The sequence below is a fragment of the Dermacentor albipictus genome, chromosome 1 (assembly GCF_038994185.2).
Source record: "Dermacentor albipictus isolate Rhodes 1998 colony chromosome 1, USDA_Dalb.pri_finalv2, whole genome shotgun sequence".
NCBI classification, from domain to species: Eukaryota; Metazoa; Arthropoda; class Arachnida; order Ixodida; family Ixodidae; genus Dermacentor; species Dermacentor albipictus.
In genome coordinates this window covers 362019698-362040783 of record NC_091821.1, presented here as the reverse complement: position 1 = coordinate 362040783, position 21086 = coordinate 362019698, and the positions used below count along the sequence as shown (strand labels likewise).

The window sequence follows — 21086 nt, the reverse complement described above, 5'->3', positions numbered from 1 at the left end:
TTAAGGTAAATAAACGTACCTATAAATTATACATATGGCTGCTCATTATGCCGTAGCACATTAGTGTTATGTCACAAAGTCATAGATACAAACCGAAACTGTTAATTAGATAATCATATCAGTAGGCCGAAAGTGCCTGCAAATAAGCTGCAATTACCAGCAAACTTTTGACGACGTGGCCCACTACTTCTGTGTCGGCTGTGCATAGGAGTAGCATTCATTGACTCCCAAAACTATTGTATTAGAATGGCGGACTCACTGATATGCGCTAAGAGCAAGTGTGAAAAGACCATCAGTCATCTGTGCCACTGTTCTCACTTCATTACCCAATGTCAGACTCCCCAGTGTAGCTTGAGTAGACTGGATGACAGGTCATTCACAGAAGCAAAGGTCTTGGGAGCCTGGCCTCACAGTCCGTTAGCCCAGAAAGCCATTCGAGCGCTTCTTCAGTACCTGAAGGCAACATACTTGAGTGCCCGACTGTAGATATCCTGCACCTGACTTAGCGCATGTGAAAGTGCGATACAGACTCATATCTTCTATCTCTCTTTTTCACTGGCCCATCCCCCTCCCCGCGTGTAAGGCAGCAAACTCGACTCAGTCTGGTAAACCTCGCTGCCTTTAGCCCTTTCCTCTCTCTCGCTTCCCCTCCCCCTCTCCTCTCTCTCTCTCTCTCTTCACCGATGTTTCAAGTTAATTAAAGGAATTTCTTCAGAACGCCGTAGCGCAGCCAAAGTAAATAAGTACGAGGCGTCCACTTCGTAAATAATCCATTTCCTTGAAGAAGACAAGTCTACTCGTCGGAACGTTGGCTCCCGCTTTTACCTTGTTCTCGTTTTCCTCATCGCCTTGAATTTCTATCTGCCGCCTTCCCCGTGTTTTCCCATTGCCGTCATGTTTTCTACAACTGCAACTGCGCGCTGTAGACTGCTGAAGCTGAAGAACGATGCCGCAGAGCACCTTTTGTGAATCATTGCAAGTTCGAACAGCCAATAATTGATTGATTGATTTATTGATTGATTGATTTATTTATTTATTTATTTATTTATTTATTTATTTATTTATTTATTGATTGATTGATTGATTGATTGATTGATTGATTGATTGATTGATTGATTGATTGATTGATTGATTGATTGATTGATTGATTGATTGATAAGTACGAGGCGTCCACTTCGTAAATAATCCATTTCCTTGAAGAAGACAAGTCTACTCGTCGGAACGTTGGCTCCCGCTTTTACCTTGTTCTCGTTTTGCTCATCGCCTTGAATTTCTATCTGCCGCCTTCCCCGTGTTTTCCCATTGCCGTCATGTTTTCTACAACTGCAACTGCGCGCTGTAGACTGCTGAAGCTGAAGAACGATGCCGCAGAGCACCTTTTGTGAATCATTGCAAGTTCGAACAGCCAATAATTGATTGATTGATTTATTGATTTATTTATTTATTTATTTATTTATTTATTTATTTATTTATTTATTTATTTATTGATTGATTGATTGATTGATTGATTGATTGATTGATTGATTGATTGATTGATTGATTGATTGATTGATTGATTGATTGATTGATTGATTGATTGATTGATTGATTTAACAATGAAACGAAAGAACGAATGAAGAGACGACAGAGGTGTCAACAAAAGCACCTAGAACAGAACAGAATGCGCACCTTCTCGCGCCTCGTATACCGCGATAACATCATCGGCTGCGGGATCGCGTCGCCTTCTGGCTCTTCGCACAGCAGCGGCGAACAGCCACAGCGGCTTCCCCTGGCAAGTCGCCGGGGGTCGGTGGGAACGCGAAAAGCCCGAGCTGCAAGTCTCGCTGGTCCGTCGGCGGCCGGCACAACGCAGCGCCCTTAGGAACAAGAGCCCGCACACACACAAACACACCCAGCGCCAGCTGTCTCAACCGACGCCCATTTCCGCTCGCCCACGGCCCCGTCTGAGCCTCAGCAAATGCGCTCTTGAGTGTACGCAAAGTGTGGCGTTTGTTTACGATTTACGATATCGCTGTGCCATCAACCAGAGCCACGGCTTCCTTGGCCACGGCTTCCTTCTCCCCCTACCCGTTTCTCCCTACCCTACTCTCTCCCCCTTTCTGCTTGCCTGCCGTGCTGCCCACCCCCTGGGAGCGCGTTATTTTTGAACGGCCGTCAGACTCTGCGCTTTCGTGAGGCCGTCGGCGCACCAAAATACACTGAGCCGGCGGAAATATTCGCCGCTTTCTGCGTCCCGCTGGGCAGCCCAGTGCGTGCCGAGGTGGGCTCCACTTGCGATACCTACGGCCCGATGCTTGGCCACGGCGACCGAGCTGATCCTGAAATTACTAGTGATAATGTGCGAGCAGAAAATCTACCTATTTCTCTATTACGTACGTTGTCTGCAAACAATTAACGACTCAATTACAGTATCAAATTAGTCAGGTGCCGGCTTTAAACAGGTACTGAACAGGTTTCTGGCGTGCCGTAGTTTTGTTGCCTTGGGCTCTGTTTCTGTTTCTGAATCGTTCGCATGCTTCCAAAGGGACACAGAAACGAGTCCACTTGAACTCGATGTCGCACTAACTTCACATTAACTGACAAAGCAAAGTCGACAGGTGGTCCAATACAAGTCATGTCTCCTTACGTTTTTTTTACGGGAGTTAACGTTCTAAGCAGCGAAGTGTTGCTGGCAGCGACAGGAAACAGATTCAAACGGCTTAAATATGGTTGCAAAGTTGTAACTTGCGCGATTCTCAAGGCCTACTAAGCCCATCTTTGTATTACAATATATTCCCTTCGGAACCCAAAAAGAACTTTCAACAGAACCATAACATTTACTGGTCTAGCACTTTTTTGTTAATTCATGTACCTGATAATCCCGGTAAGTCCGCCATGGCTCGAGCCATAAAATTTGCACTATGTTAGGCCGGTGTTATGTAAATATGCAGCGTTTGTTACCTTCTTTGGCATTGATGGTGACCCTCAACATGCGCTCTTCAATATTCTAACAGAAAAGTCAGTAGTGGAAGTAACAGCATTTAAGATTCACTGACACAATTGAAGGCATTTTGGTGCAGTTAAGCTGCGAAGGATTTCGGTTGACGGCCAAACGAGTTCTTCCAGAATACGCTAACACACACAAAAAAGGAAGATGTCTATAGACGTCATGCACTGTAGGAATCGATTTGATGAGAAACACTTCGCAGGTATGTAGCAATCCATCATCGTTTGGGTTTCTGCAAAGCGTTAGCAAAGGGACGAACACGTCTGTGTAAGACGATCAATTATTGTATGTGCGACGCGGCATGTCTGCTACGACAGAAGCAAGACGTCGAAGACGGGGATGACGATGGTATGACGACATAGCTAATGTACTCCGGCGAAGAAACGTTACATGTTCCATTACGAGCCAGGCCGATCCTGAAGTCAGTACAATGTCGCATAGCATCTCAAAATGCTAGCTGCCACATAAAAGGATGAGGAAAACTGGTGTGGTCTTGCTTTTATAACCAGCTTGTTCCTATGTGACGTGATGGAGGAGAATCAATGCCCGTTTCTAACTTTGAGGCTCCCTGTGTAGTACTTAATTTTGAATGCACTTCTATGTAAAACTCACATCGTTGATTAACAAACTTGAATTTGAACAACAAGGGCGATGCTGACAGTTGTTTGCGCGTTCCGTTGCTGGGTCCAAGGCCTACTGGAAGCTGGAGCGCGCGCACGTGAGCTCACTTCTCACTTCAGCAACTTGTTGCATACGTGCCAGCCGCCTCAAAGCGATACATAGCGTTGGCACGGTAGAAGCTTGCATGCGTCTGTCAGATATACTTTTGCCCTCGACCGGGTCTATAATTTATCCGTGTTATATTTTTGAAGTCAACGGAACTTACTGTGAGGGGCCGCGCAATATCGTCGCATTGTCATGGCGGTTAAGAGCCACAGCGGCCTCTCACAAAACTAACTGTTTATTGGGCAAACCTGTGCCCACACACACAAAAAAAGAAAAGTTAGACTCTAGAGGGACGATAGTGACTAACAGCCGATCGGTCGAAAATCTGATCAGCGGCTCAAGCGCGACAACTATGTTACGTGATTCCTCGAAGATAGCATCATAGTCGCTGATGCTCGCCTGCCTTCAAGAATGTATGAACACTGTTCGCGTTAAACACTCGTGTACTTAGACTTAGGGGTACGTTAGAGAACCCCAGGTGGTCCAAATTTTCGGAGTCCCCCACTACGGTGTGCCTCAAAGTCAGAAAGTGCTTGTGGCACGTAAAACCCCATATTTCATTTTTTTATTTTTTTGTTCGCGTTACGCATGCGATGTCAATACGGAAGGTCGGTGGCGGCGATACAGGTGAAAGAAAGGATCAACAATAACGTTCGAGAAAGTTCCGATGCATGCAGACGCGTATTGCACTTTGTGATGGCATTAAATTGTTAGCGTGTGAAAAGCGGTCCCCGTAAATAGGATAAACAAGCGATTAACAATGTACACGTGTCAATAGTAGAATGATCTGCTCATAGTGCCGATTTAATGCAAAATTTATTGCGTTTATGGTTTTAGCCCTAATTAGAAGCTATAGCACTTCATGAGGTGTCAATATTGCTGAGAACTATGCTCGGCGAGGTGAAGTGCTAAAAATAGCACGTTTTCATTCATGCAATCCTGCTCTGACGTTACGTATGGCTCCTTTGAGGGATAGGCAATAAGTCTCATGCTACTCGAATTCACTGTAGGTGTAAGAAATTAAGCTAACCTTCCATATTTTTTCAGACAGCAGCATGCTTAGTCATTACATTTAAATAATTCTTCGAAATCTTCGCTATTATACACAACAGCAAATTGCTCCACGGGGTCATGAAATACTGAAATACGTATTTACATGGTATTAGACACCATGCGTGTGATAAAGAAGAGAGAATACGGGAACAGTGCTTCTAAATACGAGTTTAAACCACGCTTACTGCATCGTTAATGTTTCGCATTTGCTACACATTTGCGTTACATATATGTTATGCTAAACATGTACCATAACGGAAAAGCTAGATTTAGATTGCCTGCTAAGTTATTAGCGAAAAGGGCGAGATGATTTATTTATTTATTTATTTGTTTATTTATTTATTTGAACGCCTCAAAGCATCGCTAGCGCTATGAGAGATGCCATAACGGGGGCTTCTCATACATTTTTACACTATATATATATATATATATATATATATATATATATATATATATATATATATATATATATATATATATATATATATATATATATATATATATATATATATATATATAATTTGATAAAGTAGACAGGCAACTTAAGTAATGTTTCTTATTTTTATATTTTTTCTGAAACTATAGATATTTCGATGCTCCAGCTCTGGTTGAAAGGAAAAAAGGATAGAGGGAGGAGGAGGCGTTCTCTCGAAGCAAATGCCTCTTGTATGCCGTGTCAACCCATAATTTCTCACCTCCCTTATAAAGTCTAGCAGGGATATGTTTCAGATTCAGAAGAATATCCGGGCCTCGCAATTAGCATTCATCTCAAACAAAGGATACCGCGACATATGGTGCCGACTAAGCTTTACTCAAGGTCCATTAATTCTTCGTGAGTCAGCCTGAAGGAGCTGTCCTAGTCGCTTTGTCGTTACATCTCTACAAGTGTTAGTAAAGATGCTACTAGTAAAGAAGAAGAAATAGTCAAACAAAATGATATTTAGAGAACCGCAAGGACCCTTGTGCACAAAGTAAGGCAAGCGACGCAGAAGGTTCTTAAGTAGCCTTGAGTGTACCCCGCAAACTTCAGGAGTAGACGCGATAGAGGGTGTCAGACGAGGGGTTTAATGTGTTAGTACTTGTTGCTTGAATGATTATAAATTCAAGACTGACCCGTGTTGTCAGGTCCTTTCTTGCGGCTTTTTTTTCTTTTTTGTGGTATTTCAGTGCGGCTATGGTATGCGCGTTGTTCCTGTTTATCTCGTGACGCGTCTTCTGGACATGCTCTGCGGATACATTTGACAGTGCGAGACCATTGATGACATATCCTTTTGCTCCTTGAGTTGCCTGCATAAAAATTTATTATCTGACCAATACACGCCAATTCGCAATCGGCGCACAGAATCTTGTTTACTACGCCAAAAAAACTTGCCCGAGCCAGCGGATTCTTCACATTCATTACGTCACATTAAACGGGCAAGCTTGAAACTGGCCTAGTTCGTGAAGGTTTTTTTTTTTGCGTTAGCTTAGAAGACAACTTGAACAAGGGCGAACACAAGCGTGTGCGACTGAACGCGTGAAACGCAAACTAAGAACTGGCATTTATTTCAAAGCGCATGGACAAAGAAAGAAGGAAGAAAAAAGATCAAAAGGCTTTTTAAGCGTGTAATACGTGATTTCATGTTCGAATGCCGCCCGAAAAATCCATAATTCAAATACAGATATTCTGAAACCATCTGCCAAGCTGTCGGGAACTGCAGGCGAGTGTGTCATCGCTCCTTGTATGAGCTTGACAAGGAAAAAAGTTGATTTCCTGAGCTCCAAACGAAGACAAGGTCTCATATACCACGCTTACGGCCACTTTTCATGGTTTGTTTGTTTCCTTTCTTTTGTCCACGCGTTGTGTAATAAACGCCAGATGATAGTTTGAGCTTCACACGTTTAATTTCGTGCGGTCATGTTCGTCCTTGCTCCAATTTCTACGTCACGTTAATCAATGCACAGACCCAGTTGTGTGCTCTCTTTTTTTCTCCTTTATTCTTTAATCTTTCACCATCCCCTTTGCCCTTCCACGGTACAGAGTAGCCAACAAGAGATATCCAATATCCTCTGGTTAACCTCCCCGTCTTTCCTTTGTATTTACCTTTGTCCGTCTCTCCCTTTGTTTAAGTTGTTTCATAACGCTTGCGCAAGAAATGATCGTCATAGTTAGACTTGCTTGCCGGTACATGTACAATCCATGCCCCGTACTTTAAAAAAAAATACTGCAATACGTTCAATACTATTTAATAATTTTCTTCGTGGTTTACTTCGTATTGTGAACAAGGGATCGGTACGCATCTCGAAAGGTCAGCAACAAATAATGACTAATACCATGACCATAGTATGCCATACCATAATACCATACCATACCATAATACCATACCATAATACCATAGTATGACGGAATACCAGATGGTATTCCGTCATACTATAAACTGCATCTGTACAAGTAGGAATCCACTCAATGTTTATGAACATAGTCGCGCAACACGCAGTTCCCATATGCATGCTCAACCAGATAACTACGATTACACCACAAAGGCTGACAAAATGTCTCTAACCGTTCCACTTTGTTATAATATCATCGAACCACTAGAAACCTGGAGCGTTCCACCCACATGGATTGTTAAGTTGTCTAATACGATGCTTTTAAAGTAATTCTCGCCGGAAAGCACGACGGAACCCAATAAAACATACTCCTCGCTGTGAGCAGCAGTCATCTGTTCAAAGTCCCGTCAGAATTTTTACACGTTCTTCATACGAATATGCTATTTAGGAGCGCACATACTATGGAAAGATTTATTACCATCATTGCTATTTTAATTGTCATTTGCATATATTTCGAATAAAGCTTGACGGATTTCTTCCACGTGCAACGACATCCATTTGTCCCACGTGCATTAGGCACTGAATATAGTCCCCCCAAAAGTTCAAAGTAACCATTCGCAAGCGATGTTTTAGTAACAAATGCTTTACCGTGCGAAGCGCCTGCACTTAAAGCCATAGTGTAGAAAAGCGACAGTAGCTTTGCAGAGCTTTGCGGAGTAATCCACTTACGCTTCAGGACAGGTAAAGCGCATTAAGAGGAACGCCATGCGTATCGTATATTAGAAAGTACCAATGAATTATTTACGCTCGGACTGTTTGAAACCGACCGTCTGATCTGGGAAATGTGAGCGTCGTTCAAATTGTAGCCTCCGTTCATAAATTGAGTGGTTCTCGTCATTGCTGCAACTTTTTACTTGATTCTATTACCAATGTATCAGAGTCCTTAAGAGTGTTAGTTAAATTCTGGGGTTTTCGTGCCACCTGAACAGCTTCTTTTACCAGTATTTCATTTATTCGGTGTAGCTAGGTTTCCTTCATTCGCTGAGCGCAGCAGGTATAAGAACAGATGCAGACGTTGTTGCCATTGCTATGCGAGCATTCATTACATTAATGCCTAATTCGAGCATGTAACGCCCATTAAGGTTTGACGCTCCCTTCTTCACTGATTCAACTTGCCTAACAAAAGTGATCACTAGCTTGTTTTGCTCCTTCATGATTTGGGACTAAACTGTGAAAACAGGAACAGAGTGTTAAAAAATGGTTTTACATGAAGTAAACAATTATGGTAATTTTTCATTCGCTATCTAGACGTAGAGTTCCAAGCCCAGGAGCTTTCGCTTGAGGTCCTGTCAAAATTCGGCCACAGCGGCCAGGACAAGACGCGCGAGCTCGAGTTCAGCATCGCAACGTTATAGCCACTAGGCTACCACGGCGGGTAATTTGGGTAATGTTTGCCTTGCCTTCATGAAAGCAACATAAAGGAAGCCGGGTTACAGCTGGCATAACGGCATTCTCAAATACTTAAGCAATGTGTTTCTCAACAGGGGCCCCGCTCTTAGGTGAATGTAAGCGCAAAACAAGTCAAGGGTTTCTCTGCCTAATTCCTAGAATGGTAAGGACCTCTTCGCTTGCCCCCCCCCCCCCCTCTTTTCTTTAGCTATTCTGCCATCAAGGAAGGAAGGAACGAACGAACGAAAGAAGGAAGGAAGGAAGGAAGGAAGGAAGGAAGGAAGGAAGGAAGGAAGGAGGAATAGACGGAACGACAGGAAGGTTGGCCATTCTCCAGACCAGCTGACTACCCTATGCTGGGGAAAGGGGATAAGGGGAATAAAAGATAATAGAAAAGAGATATTGGGAAAAAAGGAGAGAAGAGCCATCAATATCTCAGTAGTAAGGTCGTATAATCGGTTCACGGGGCAGTGAACCTGCACAGACATCGTTGCCTGTTGTTTCTTTAAGGAAACAATAAAGAGCCTCCCACTTTACGATTGATGCCGCGACTTTCTAAAATAGTTTTCTTGCTGTCGCTCCCAATCAGCAGTTATCTAGAGTCCAAACGAGATAACGTGAAAGAAGTCAAGCCTTATTTTTGTCTTCGACGTCAATACTCTCTGCAAGTAAATTATGCTGACATCCCGGAAGGAGAGACCTAACCGTGGTGAGGAAGACAAGAGTTGGGAAAGAAGAAGGAAGAGGCATCGATTGCTCACCTCAGTTCCTTGCCTGCCATGTAGACTCTGGCCGCGGGCACAGCAACAGTCTAGCGCCGTCGACAGCTGATTGCGTCTCAGGAACGCAAGCAAGACCGCACAACGTGCCGCCGCCGCCGCAGACTTCGAGGCCCGCTGGCACAGGCTCCGCGCAATAACCACGTGGTCGACGCGCGCTCGCGCGCCCCGGCGCCCCTCTCCCTCCAGAGACAAGGGCCCAAGCGGCGGCGCGCGTATTTTAAGTCCGCCAGCCGCGCCGGGGGCCCCCTTCCTTTTTCTCGGACGCTCCCGAGCCAAGTTTCGGGCGTCCGGCTCGCGTCGCGCGAAGCACCCTGCCGCCCCGGGGCGCTCCGCCTACCGCGCACGGCGCGCGGCACCGACGTTCATTGGCTGAGCGCCCGCCGGCGCGGCCGCCGAACGCGCTCCCGGGGCGCCCCATATTTACAGCGCGTCGCTTCCCAGCTCCCGGTGCGCCTGACGGCGGCGGCCGGTCCGTCGGCGGGGTTCCTCCGGTTCCGCCGCGCCGCATCACCTTTCCTTCCGCCTCGGAGGCCACCGCCACACCAAGCGAAGCGTGGGAAGATTGAGTGGAAAGGCTGCGCTGGTGGGAGAGAAAGGATGCAGGTTGGCGGTGTATAAAGAGCCGTGATTGAAGCTTTCAGGTGTGTCACGTAAAAAAAGAAAAAAGAAAAGAAAGACGGAACCGCAAAGCATAAATGAGTGTTGAAGTGGCACGCGGTAACTTGAGGCACTCGAGAGATTAAAGCAATGAGCACGCGCGGCCGTGCTCAAGGAAAGAAAAAAGAAAGGAAAAATAATAAAAACGGCATACATATTTTCAGCATGCAACAATAACAGAAGCGTGTAATTTCAATCTGCGAATAAACAAGAATAACGAATGCATGGTTAATGTGTCTTCAGTTGAGGGTAAATGAAAGCATTGGGTATAACGAGGCGGAACGGCAAACACAGCGAAAATGTTATCAGTGCGCACCGCTGGCAAATGATATATATGCTAATTGACAAGGATAAGATGTTAACATTTGCGTCTTTAATTAGCAAAACCACGTAAATTATGAATGCACACCTCTGAATAACCTGAATCAACTGTAACTGAATGTTCGAGAACGTAGTAGACGCGCGAATGTACGCAGACTTCCTTCATGGTGTTTCGGTGTATAGCGTCGTCGTTTCTATTGTTGTTGTTAATGTTGAACTTTTTTCTATCACAGTGCCCTTTTCCTCCTGTCACTGCAACTTGATCGTCGCATAAATGCAGCAACAAACCATGTATATCCATCTTTCTCCAAATATCCCATCTGGCACTCTTTTGTTGTCAGTTGGCTCTGCCGCACGCTCACAAATAATGCTGTGAAGATACATGTACAGGCATCAAAGCAAGAGTACTTCCAGGCTACTTACTTGGCTGCGAGCATAAAGGGACCCAGTGTCAGTAATCAATCGTGATTACAGCTACTATACCCGCCCAATCTAGTAATAGAGCTTTAGAACTGCTCTGATAACTGTGGTAATACAAAGCGCGGGATTTGCAAAGATCAATCAAAGGTGCCGTCAATATCCAATAGCCAGGATGCACAGTTTAATGTAAGTAATGAAATACCACACCTCGGATTGCTTGCATCAAGCATGATGGCAATGTTCTCCTACACCCATATTTATTGGAAAAAAGGTAACTAACCGACATTTTCGACCTTCCAGAATACCAAACTATATTCCAGCAAAGTCGAGCGATAGAGAGAAGCTTAATGATAAGAAATGGGGAGAGGCCGGCAGGAGAAGCATATCTCCTGCCTGCTACTCCCCAATTAGGAGCAGTAGGCTACTGGGGAGAGATAGTGAAATAAAGAGAGGAAAATTAGTTCACCATAACATATCTCAGTGAGGGCAACCACACGGCTGACGATTACAGCAGACCTTGGCTTTGGCGAACCTGCTCGAAGCTCAAGCCCGGGCCTTTGCTTCGGCCAACCTGATCTTCACATGCCACTGATGTACGGTAAACATGCTGTGGAGCATTTAAAGAAACAAAGAGACTAGGCACCGATTGCGCTCCCTATTTTTCAGTCCAAATGCCTCTTGTTTTCGACGAAGAGACGTTTCGGGCTCTACTGGAAATTTTTAGCAGCGTCCTTGCACTTACCTTGCCGCCTTCGTGCACCACGTCCAGCCACATTCGTAGCGCCGACAGCGGTGGCGTTGAACTAGCAGCAGCTTACAGTTTAACGCTTTCAAGCTAATACATCTGAACTCTAAAAGCATTCAAGATTTGGCGCATGCACTAAACGTTTTCCTTTGTACCTGCGCAACGTTTCACTCGGTAATCTTTAGCCGCTTGCTCACAGCAACAATCTTAAAATTTATGTTACTGTTCAATACGACGTTTCAAGAGCTCCCTGATGATCTGCAATATGTTCTGTGTGACTGCTGCAGCTATGCGTCAGAGAGACAGTCTTTGAAGGCGGCACTACACCTTCAAGGGTCCTCGAGCTTGGAACTGCGCCACATTCTCGGCCCATGGCAAGGCACCACCTCTTCGTTGCGTGCCACTAAAGCATTGCTGACGTTCTTGCGGGCCACGAGCTTTAATTAAGCTTTGTAAATACCAACACAGTGTATATATGTGTGGGGGGGGATTTCATGTGCTGTTAAGCGTTTATCCCTGTATATATCATAATCATTACCCAGCATCTGGAGTGGCATGTCAGGTCAAACGCCAGGTTAACATCTCCAGCATCTCAGTAAATTTTGCTTATCTCTCTCTATCTCTCTCTCTCCGACGACGACGACGACGACGACATTTTGCACACGTCATGTAACACCCCCAATGAACCATTAGCTTCCACATTGTTTCATCATCTTTCTTCTCATGTGCAATATATTTCAATAAAATTTTGATTTATTACGGAAGCCCTCAAGAACACCTGTCAGGTACTCTGTTTACGCCCCTTCCTACCATATCGCTTCACAGCCAGAAGATCTAACACGTGCATATTTTTGTACGACGGTACAACCTCATCGTGTACGCCTTTCCACAAATTCTACAGCTGCAGCGAGAGTTCTGGTTCCCCTTTGGTGCTTGGCTTAGGCACAAGTTCAGTCGACAGAATCAGAAATACGGACGAAGACACAACTCTCTACAGCAGCTCTTCAACAGCTCTCTCTCTCTGCTCCAGGTGTTACGATCACACTCAACATTACACTGATGGTTCAAACACCGTGGACGAATATGCGGAATCAGTCATTTTTCTGCTCAACTTTAAGGTTTAGCGCAACCCACCAGACATCATCGAAAGCTGCGGAGCTTGCTGCTCTTTGTAGCGCACTTTATTTGATCCTTGACGAACCACCCCTAAAATGCGAGCGATTTCGTTGGATCGTTTTCTGCTTTACGCCATGGAACGTACGAACGAGTGGATCCAGGAACTCGAGCGCTCCTTCATCTCCTCATCGAGCAAGGACATGACGTCCCGTTTCAATGGCTTCCAAGCTACTGTGGCAGCGAGCATACCAATGAAATTGCTGAACCTGATCGTGAAAAGTGCGCGCAATAACCGATCCCGCTATCAAGAACAGATTCAGCCCCGAGATTTCGCGTGCTCGATAACGATGCCACGCAGGCCTTATGGAGAGCAACGAGTTTCCAGCACACACGTCTGCATGTCCTTGACCCCTCTCTTTAGCACCGTCCTCTATCTGGACTATTACGAACCGACACAATATTTCGCCGACTTTGTCTTCTTGGCGCCGCTTTAAAAAAAACCGTGTCGGAATAGATTACCACCAGAAAACTATCGAACATGTTTTCTACCGTTGTCCTCGCACCAGCAGCCACATGCAGTCACTCGCGGCCGGCTGTGTGGACAACCAGCAGTTTTCGGCGCAGATAATCCTTGAATGCCAGGCTGTGCGGTCGTCGCACCAGAAGTCGGTCAAGCCGGTATTGAAGTTTCCGCGTTTGAGTGGCCTATATAGACTCTGACACTCGTAAACATTCTCCACCTTCTCTTCTCTTCCTTCATTTTTCTTTTTTTTAATTTCTTTCTTTCTTTTACAGTGAAGCTGACAATACACGACTAGAAGCGTTAAAAAAATTTATACGCCAGCTTTCACGGTCCTCTAAATAGAACTAGATCATTCAATAAGGTTATATTTTAAGTAAATGGCGAAAGCTTGAGCGATATATGTAGGAAAATGTTGAAGCGTTTATTTTAATTGAAGCTTACATGAAATTTTCTAAATCATTGTTTTCGGCACATTTATTGGCGTTACGTGAAACGTTTCAAAAGATTTTCCGATTGTTTGAGAAGACCCAGAAATAGCAGAGAATCTATGTGCGACGTGCAACAAAAGTTTAACGCATGTAACTAAATTGTGTGTTTTGAAAATGATTACTGAATATTCGCCTTCACACACTTTTGATGCGTTATGCAAGACATGTAGTTGTTTTTCCCACGGTCTCCTCGGTTAACCATCCGAGGCCCGGTGTCATATTTCCTTGAACTATGAATCATGTTGGAAGTGACGAATGATAAATATTTAATCTATGTAGGTTATTTACAGCATTCGTAGAAATTTACCTATTCAACTGTACTAGAGTGCTATACTGCTGTTATGCGCGATGTTTGCCAGGATCATAAACAACTGCATAAGCAACCAATTTCAAGTTCAGTGAAGATAAGGGGAATGTGAGGTGTACTGTGTGGCAAAAATTTAATGTTTAGAAGAAAAGCATAGGAAAATATTGCTGAACCATTCTGCTGTCCAGCAGGCCCACGATGTGGCCGAGAGGCTCGACCTGCCGGTTCCCACGTGGGAGCAGCCCACTTCGTGAAGACTCACGATCTGCAGGTCTTCATTAAAGTTTTCTCATACCATACCATCACGATTTCGTCGCAAGTGTATATATATATATATATATATATATATATATATATATATATATATATATATATATATATTCGGGCGTGATACGACGATTGTACTTCATTTGGACTTCATTATTCCAGTGTCCTCAATGAACTATAGAAGTCATCTTTATTAAATTTGGCGGAAATATGGTGCACGTCACGGTTAATGCGTAGATTCGTGTCGTTAACGTGTATACGTACATTTCGAAATGTGTCGGATCATTTCGTTTTTTTTTTATTGAAATGATACTAGGAGATATGGACGCACAGGTCAAGGCGCCGGCTACTCCCTAGTTCTTGAATGGGTCTAGCCTACAACACACAGGGTCCGAGATTAGATATCAAATAACCTTTTCATACAAGCACCAGAACTTGTCAAGAAACGTTTTCACAGTAACAACATGGCGGAAAAAATACATGGTACATACAATATACAAGTTAAATAACTTCACAGTTCTGTAGAATAAAGTCTTAAAAATACTAATAATACTGTCGCCTTAAATACCGCCTCTAGTCAGCGGGTAGTACATACATCGCGTAAATGCGTTATGACATATAGTCACAACATGACAGTCATCATAACATACACCACAAGCACATATAGATATACAGCGACATTGAAATGAAAGAAACATTAAAGTGATAATGACGGCCAACAATGTCACTGTCTTCGAGAAAATTTTTAGTGCTCGTAAAGCGCTCATCTGCACGATCACTGTTGGCCTTCTTTGCAATAAATTAAGTATGCAAGTGTTCCGAAGCATTATGAGAAAGTTTTACGAGCTGCGCAAAATTTACCGCGCCGCACTGGCACAAGTTCAAATTCCACCAAGATCAAACTTAGTAAAATGTGGCTGGTCACTATGGCATAGCTATGTGTGAAGCAAATGCGTGTGGATCAAAACAACTGTCGAAAGAAATTCTGCGCCAAGTGTTGAGAAGTGTGTCGCGGCCGCTATTAGCTACATTTACCAATGTTCCGAAAGAACTTGCGTTACACAAAGTTCCTATTTAGCAGAAATGAGGGACGTCTTAAATTCAATATGTCGCGAAATTGTAGGCTTTCTGACTCAATTAGGAGAGTTACAAATAATTATTGAACCGTAGTTTTTCCTGTTTTCCTATGCATTATGGGAGCGTCTCTCAGTGTCATTGGCTAACTAAACGAGGGACCTTCTATGTGATTTGTGGAGGTGAGGATAGGGTAATGTGGGATGTACAGGCAAACCAACCACGGTATTTGCAATAACTTACCTATTCAAGCGCTCTGGAACGTTAAGAGTGTGTCTTATGAACGGTGTAGAAGTCAGGTCGTTGCCCTGGCAGAACTACATATACTTCCGAAATTAAATTCTGCGAAAATGGAGAGAAAGCTATGGGAAATCTGTGTGAGAAATTAAATATGTGTGAGCCAACTGTGGCTTTAGCAAAAGAGGGAAAAGCATTAATCAAGTGTTCCAAAGTGTCAAACAACAGTTCTTAACTATGCTTGGTAGTGTCCTGAGATATTGATATTTTGTGGATGTTGGGGTTAGATTCATTATGCATTACGTGTGCAATAGCATCGCAAGCGTAATGCATAATCGTTCCCCACCTGCGGCAACTTGTTTCTTCATCCATTTTCATTGCCATTAATTTTATTATTTCTTTATTCCACTTAGTAAGTCCAAGTAATTTCCCCTATGTTATCCTTGCTGTCTTTGTTTGTTGGCTTCTCATGATACGATTAATAATAATCGGGCCCCTCGGTTAACCCCCTTTCGTCTCGTTCATTCATTATGTGGTGACACTTTCCCATTCCTCGTCTAATCAGGCTGGTTGCGAGTAATTACTGAACTTTCGTCTTTCTTTCTCTAATTTAAGCGGTAAGCGAAGTCACAATATAGGCTTCCCAGTGTTCTCTGTGAACTAAACAAGGCACGTTGTTTAGTTCACAGAGAACACTGTGAAACATTTGTTTAAAATTAGGGCCTGGTTGTGCGCAATGTGAAAGCGAAATTTAAAGTGTGAGGACTAATTACGGCTTTTGGAGTAAATTACGTATGCAAGCAATCTGGGGCGTTATAAGTGTGTTTTACAAACAACCCAGAATTTTTTCTACTGAACTGTAAACGCCACCCAGATCAGATTTATCATCTCCTGCGTAAGTACATTTGCACACGTTGTGGCAAGTACATGAATTGAAAAGGTGCTGCTTCCCTGCAAACTTTGTTGTGGGCATGTAAATCATAACAAGCAATCGTTAATCAACTGCACTTTTGTTCAAGCGCAGAAAACACCAATGCTCTTGGAGGCAGAACCTTGATTCCTTAAATCATTTTTGTTTTCACTCGAGTGTCTAACCTGGTGACCGATAAGCTAGTATAACAGCAGCGTTGTTAAGTATATGGGCAGATGCTTGTGCACATATATATCGGCCTATTCTCGCCGCTTGCCAATTGCCGGGGACAATCAGTCTTTGCCTCTTCAGAAAAACCGATGGTTGCGAGGGGCAGTGAAATCAGCAGATATACATTTTTAGTGCCACTGAGAACAATATTAGCGAGAGACGGCTCGCACATAACCACGGCCACGACAGACTACGCAGTACTGAAGTGGTGAGAGTTATCTGCTGCTACAAGAAAAAAAAAAGAAAAAGAAGTGCGCGCAATCGCGTATCACCTCATTGGAGAACACACACGCGCTGACTTGGAAGGAAGGAAGGGAGGAAGGAAGGAAGGAAGGAAGGAAGGAAGGAAGGAAGGAAGGAAGGAAGGAAGGAAGGAAGGAAGGAAGGAAGGAAGGAAGGAAGGAAGGAAGGAAGGAAGGAAGGAAGGAAGGAAGGAAGGAAGGAAAATGTGGAGAAGGAAAGGCAGGGAGGTTAACCAGTTTAGCTCAACCGGTTTGCTACCCTACACATGGGAGCGGGATTGGGGTGGATGAAAGATGGGGAGGAGAGAGAGAGAGAGAGAGCACATAGCACAGCACACACATCGTCAGTTACAGTCCGTCACTCTTGCGTGGTACGTGACGTCACTACAGCCGCTTGTGGAGCATTCGCTCCACACTATCGGGGTAAAACAAAGATGAGCTTAAATCATCACCAGCACCAAAGTTCTGTTTGCGCTTTCGTATTAAGGCCATTGCATTACTAGCGGATAATACGTAATTGAACCAGAAAAGCGAAGGCAGCTCTTTTCTGCGTTTATTAAGTACACGTCATCCGCTATCGGCAAAGGAAAGCGAGAAGAGAAGAGAGAAAGAAGTTTAATGACATGAAATGCCGAGAGGTCGGCCTGAGGTATATTCCTCTAGCCAGCTACTCGGCATTGGGGGAAGGGGAAGAGGGAAAGAAAGAGGGAAGAAAGAGGTGCATGATGGGTGACGATGACGATAGAAGGAAGATGTAGAAAATATGGCAAGCAGTTTGGCATGCTCAAAGTCTGCAGTCCAGGCCCGTAATTTTTAAAAAGTTCAGTAATGCCTTGATGGCCTTGAAACTAGACTGAGCGTCTGGCCAAGAGCCTAAAATAACATCCTCCGACAACGGTGCGCTGTCGAGACGCGTAAGGTCCTTGACCAACCTATCACGCTCTTCCACAAACTTAGGGCAGTCACAAAGCACATGACCTATCGTCTCAGTCACATTGCACACCTCACAGTGTGGAGACTCGGTGCGTCGCATGAGGTGCACGTATCCGCGCGTAAACGCTACCCCCAGCCTTAGTCTGTGCAGAAGACTGGCACAGCTTCGTTGAATTTTTGGTGGTAGCCTAAAATTCATGGTGGGGTCCAATCTCTGGAGTCGTCTGTGGCGATTATCCGGATTGTCCCAGTGCCTTGCTGTCAATTTTCGGATGACACTGGAGAGGAGACAGTTGGCGTCCGCTCTTGAGAAAGGAATTGAAAGCAGCGACTCTCGTTCTTCGAGTGCTTTCTTCGCTTCGGCGTCGGCCAGTTCGTTGCCCTGTATACCACAGTGACTAGGGATCCACTGAAATGTGATGTGGTGGCCGTTTTCTTGCGCTAAAGTGTAGAGCTCGGCAGTTTGAAGAGCCAACACTCTATAAGCGCTTTCTTTCAACACCACTCTAAGTAGTTGAAGAGCCGATTTTGCGTCACTGAAAACTGTCCATATTTGAGGAGGCTGTCGCAGAATATATTGAACGGCCTCTCTTATTGCCACTAATTCCGTAGATGTTGTAGTCGTCTTGTTATGCAGACGAAACCGTCGAATGACTTGATGCGCAGGCACGACGAAAGCCGCACCAGACGCATACGACGAGACCGAGCCGTCTGTATACACGCTCACCGAGGAGTCATATTCTTTCGACATATATTCAAGTGATAAATGTCTGAGGCCGACGGTAGGTATTCGCGATTTTTTAGAAATTCCGGGAATAGATAGACGTACCGGTAATTTGGACATTACCCATGGGGGCATATGTGGAAGGTCAGCCGGGGCAAAGTATGCTGGTATGGCAGATGCTTGGCATTTAACGGCTCTTGAAAAAGTGGAGTCCGGCCGTATATCGGGTAGTTTCGATAAGGGATGACGTCCATGACGGCAAAGCAATCGCAGGAATACTCGAAGAGGTTCGCATCGTAGATAGACAGGTAAAGGGGTGACGCGAGCCTCCTCAATTGTTCCGTAGGTTGAGGTGCAACGTGGAACACCGAGACATGTTTTCAGCATCTGCGCCTGGGCACTTTCCAGCGTACGCAAACATGACGGGCTCATACTTGATAAAACTGGCAGGCTATACCGAATGTATCCGACGTAGAGAGCCTGGTACAGCCGGAGTAGCGAATGCTCAGATGGACCCCATTTCATACCGGCCAGAAAGCGAAAAACGTGAGCAAGCCCAGTTAATTTTTTCTTTAACATTGCCACATGTTTCGACCATGAAACACCGCGGTCAATGACAACGCCGAGGTATTTGTGGTGGGTGACATATGGGATGGCATTTCCATTGATCATAATTGGATACCAACACATAAGCTTCCGTGTGAACGCTATCGCAGCGCACTTGTCTGGGGCCAGTTGCAGTCCTTGGCACTGCAGGTACTGAGACGTTAAACAAACAGCTCGCTGCAATCTGGCACGAATTTGTGGTCGCGTGACTGCGGATGCCCATATCCATATGTCGTCTGCGTAGGTACTGATGCGTACTGTATCAGGAATTATTTCCGCAAGGCTAATAAGGGCAACATTGAAAAGAGTCGGGCTGAGAACTCCTCCTTGAGGCACTCCACGGACCACAGCGTGTCTTGTCGTTTCGCCAGCATTCGTGGACATGAAGACTGTACGACCATCTAGGTAATTTGCAATCCACATGTAGAGACGGCCGCCGATGCCTAAATTACTGAGGGCATCAAGAATGGCCTCGTGCAGTACGTTGTCATAAGCCCCTTTTATGTCTAAGAAAACTGCTCCTACAAGTCGGTGGCGCTTTTTTTCGTGTTCGATCGTGGACACTAGATCAATGACCCCATCTATTGCAGACCGGCCACGTCTAAATCCGGTCATCATTTCAGGATAAAGCTCATTCTTTTCCATGAACCATTCTAGTCTAGTGAGTACCATCCGTTCCATCACCTTACCGACACAGCTAGCTAAAGCTACTGGCCGGTAAGATGACATTTCGTAAGGCGATTTTCCTGGCTTTAGGAGGGCCACCAAACGGCTGGTTTTCCACTGCTTCGGGACTGTACTGGATGACCACGTGGCGTTATAGTATGACAGCAGGACTTTCCGACCTTCCATCCCAAGGTGGCACAGAGCAGTATACGAAATACCGTCAGGTCCAGGGGCAGAAGATCGTCTAGACGCAGCAAGTGCAGCTTCCAATTCCGGCATCGTGAAAGGAAGGTCAAGACGATCATCTTTAGGAGGTAGCACGGGTCGATCCAATGTTGGACATGCTGAAACATCGGTACGGGTTACTCTCTTACAGAAGTTTTCGGCAACCTGCACTTCCGTCAGACATTGGTGAAGTGCTAGAGCACGGAAAGGATGTTTTTGCTGAGGAGGGGCGCGAAGGCTTCGTACTACCTGCCAGATCCTAGAAAGTGGCTTTCGAGGATCCAGAGACGAAAAGAAGGTCCTCCACCGTTGTTTTCCCATTTTTTGAAGGTGACGCCGTATTTTTCGTTGAGCTCGTCGACATAAGACAAGGTCTAATGACGAATGAGTTCGCCTAACCTTCCTTTCCGCTCTACGACGGATCGCTCGGAGTCGTTCATATTCAATATCAATCGCCGTTCTGGATGTAGGGGCACTGATGAACTTAGTTGTCTTCTGCATTGATGATACAATAATGTCTTCTATATCAGATGGTGAAGTGATGTCTCCGCAGTACTCTTCGACAGATGTAGAGAATGTGGACCAGTCAGTGCAGCGTACAGCAGGTGGAGTTGATTGCACAAACCACTTCATCTGTACATATATTGGTATATGATCGCTCCCATGCGTTTCTATGTCCAAGCACCAGTTGACTAAGGGTAGGAGGCTCCGAGATACAATAGTGAGGTCTAAGCAACTTCCGTAGGTAGTGCCGCGGATGTAAGTTGGAGATCCATCGTTGATGACAGCCAGACCTTCACTGTCTATGAAGTCCATCAAGTTCCTACCGCGACAGTTCATTGCGGCACTTCCCCAGTAAGGATGATGAGCATTGAAGTCTCCAATAACAACATGAGGGCCTGGGGAGTTTTGTAATACAGTGGATAGATAAGAGAGTTCAAGTCCTTGTCTAGGAGGTATGTAGGCGCCGATGATCGAAAACACATGTTGTTTATGTTTTAGTGTCACACACACATATTCATTGCTGTCATGTGGAGTGATCGCGTTCCGCACAAACGTCATGTCACTGCGTATACACATTAACACTT

The 21086-nt window shown here is 44.9% G+C and overlaps 2 protein-coding genes across 5 annotated transcripts in view; both read right to left on the bottom strand.

Moving 5' to 3' along the window:
* LOC135911292 (zeta-sarcoglycan-like) overlaps positions 1-9589 on the bottom strand; it is a 56474-nt gene extending 46885 nt beyond the window's left edge. For 3 of the 4 annotated variants that reach the window (XM_065443490.1, XM_065443491.1, XM_065443492.1), the window contains exon 1: positions 9286-9589. The gene's annotated coding sequence lies outside the window, so the exon portion shown is untranslated. The remainder of the gene's footprint in view (positions 1-9285) is intronic. The other variant, XM_065443489.1, reaches the window with a different exon arrangement.
* The window catches only part of LOC135911282 (TPR-containing protein DDB_G0280363-like), a 48734-nt gene that overhangs the window by 26049 nt on the left and 1599 nt on the right, over positions 1-21086 (bottom strand). The gene's annotated exons all lie outside the window — the stretch shown is intronic.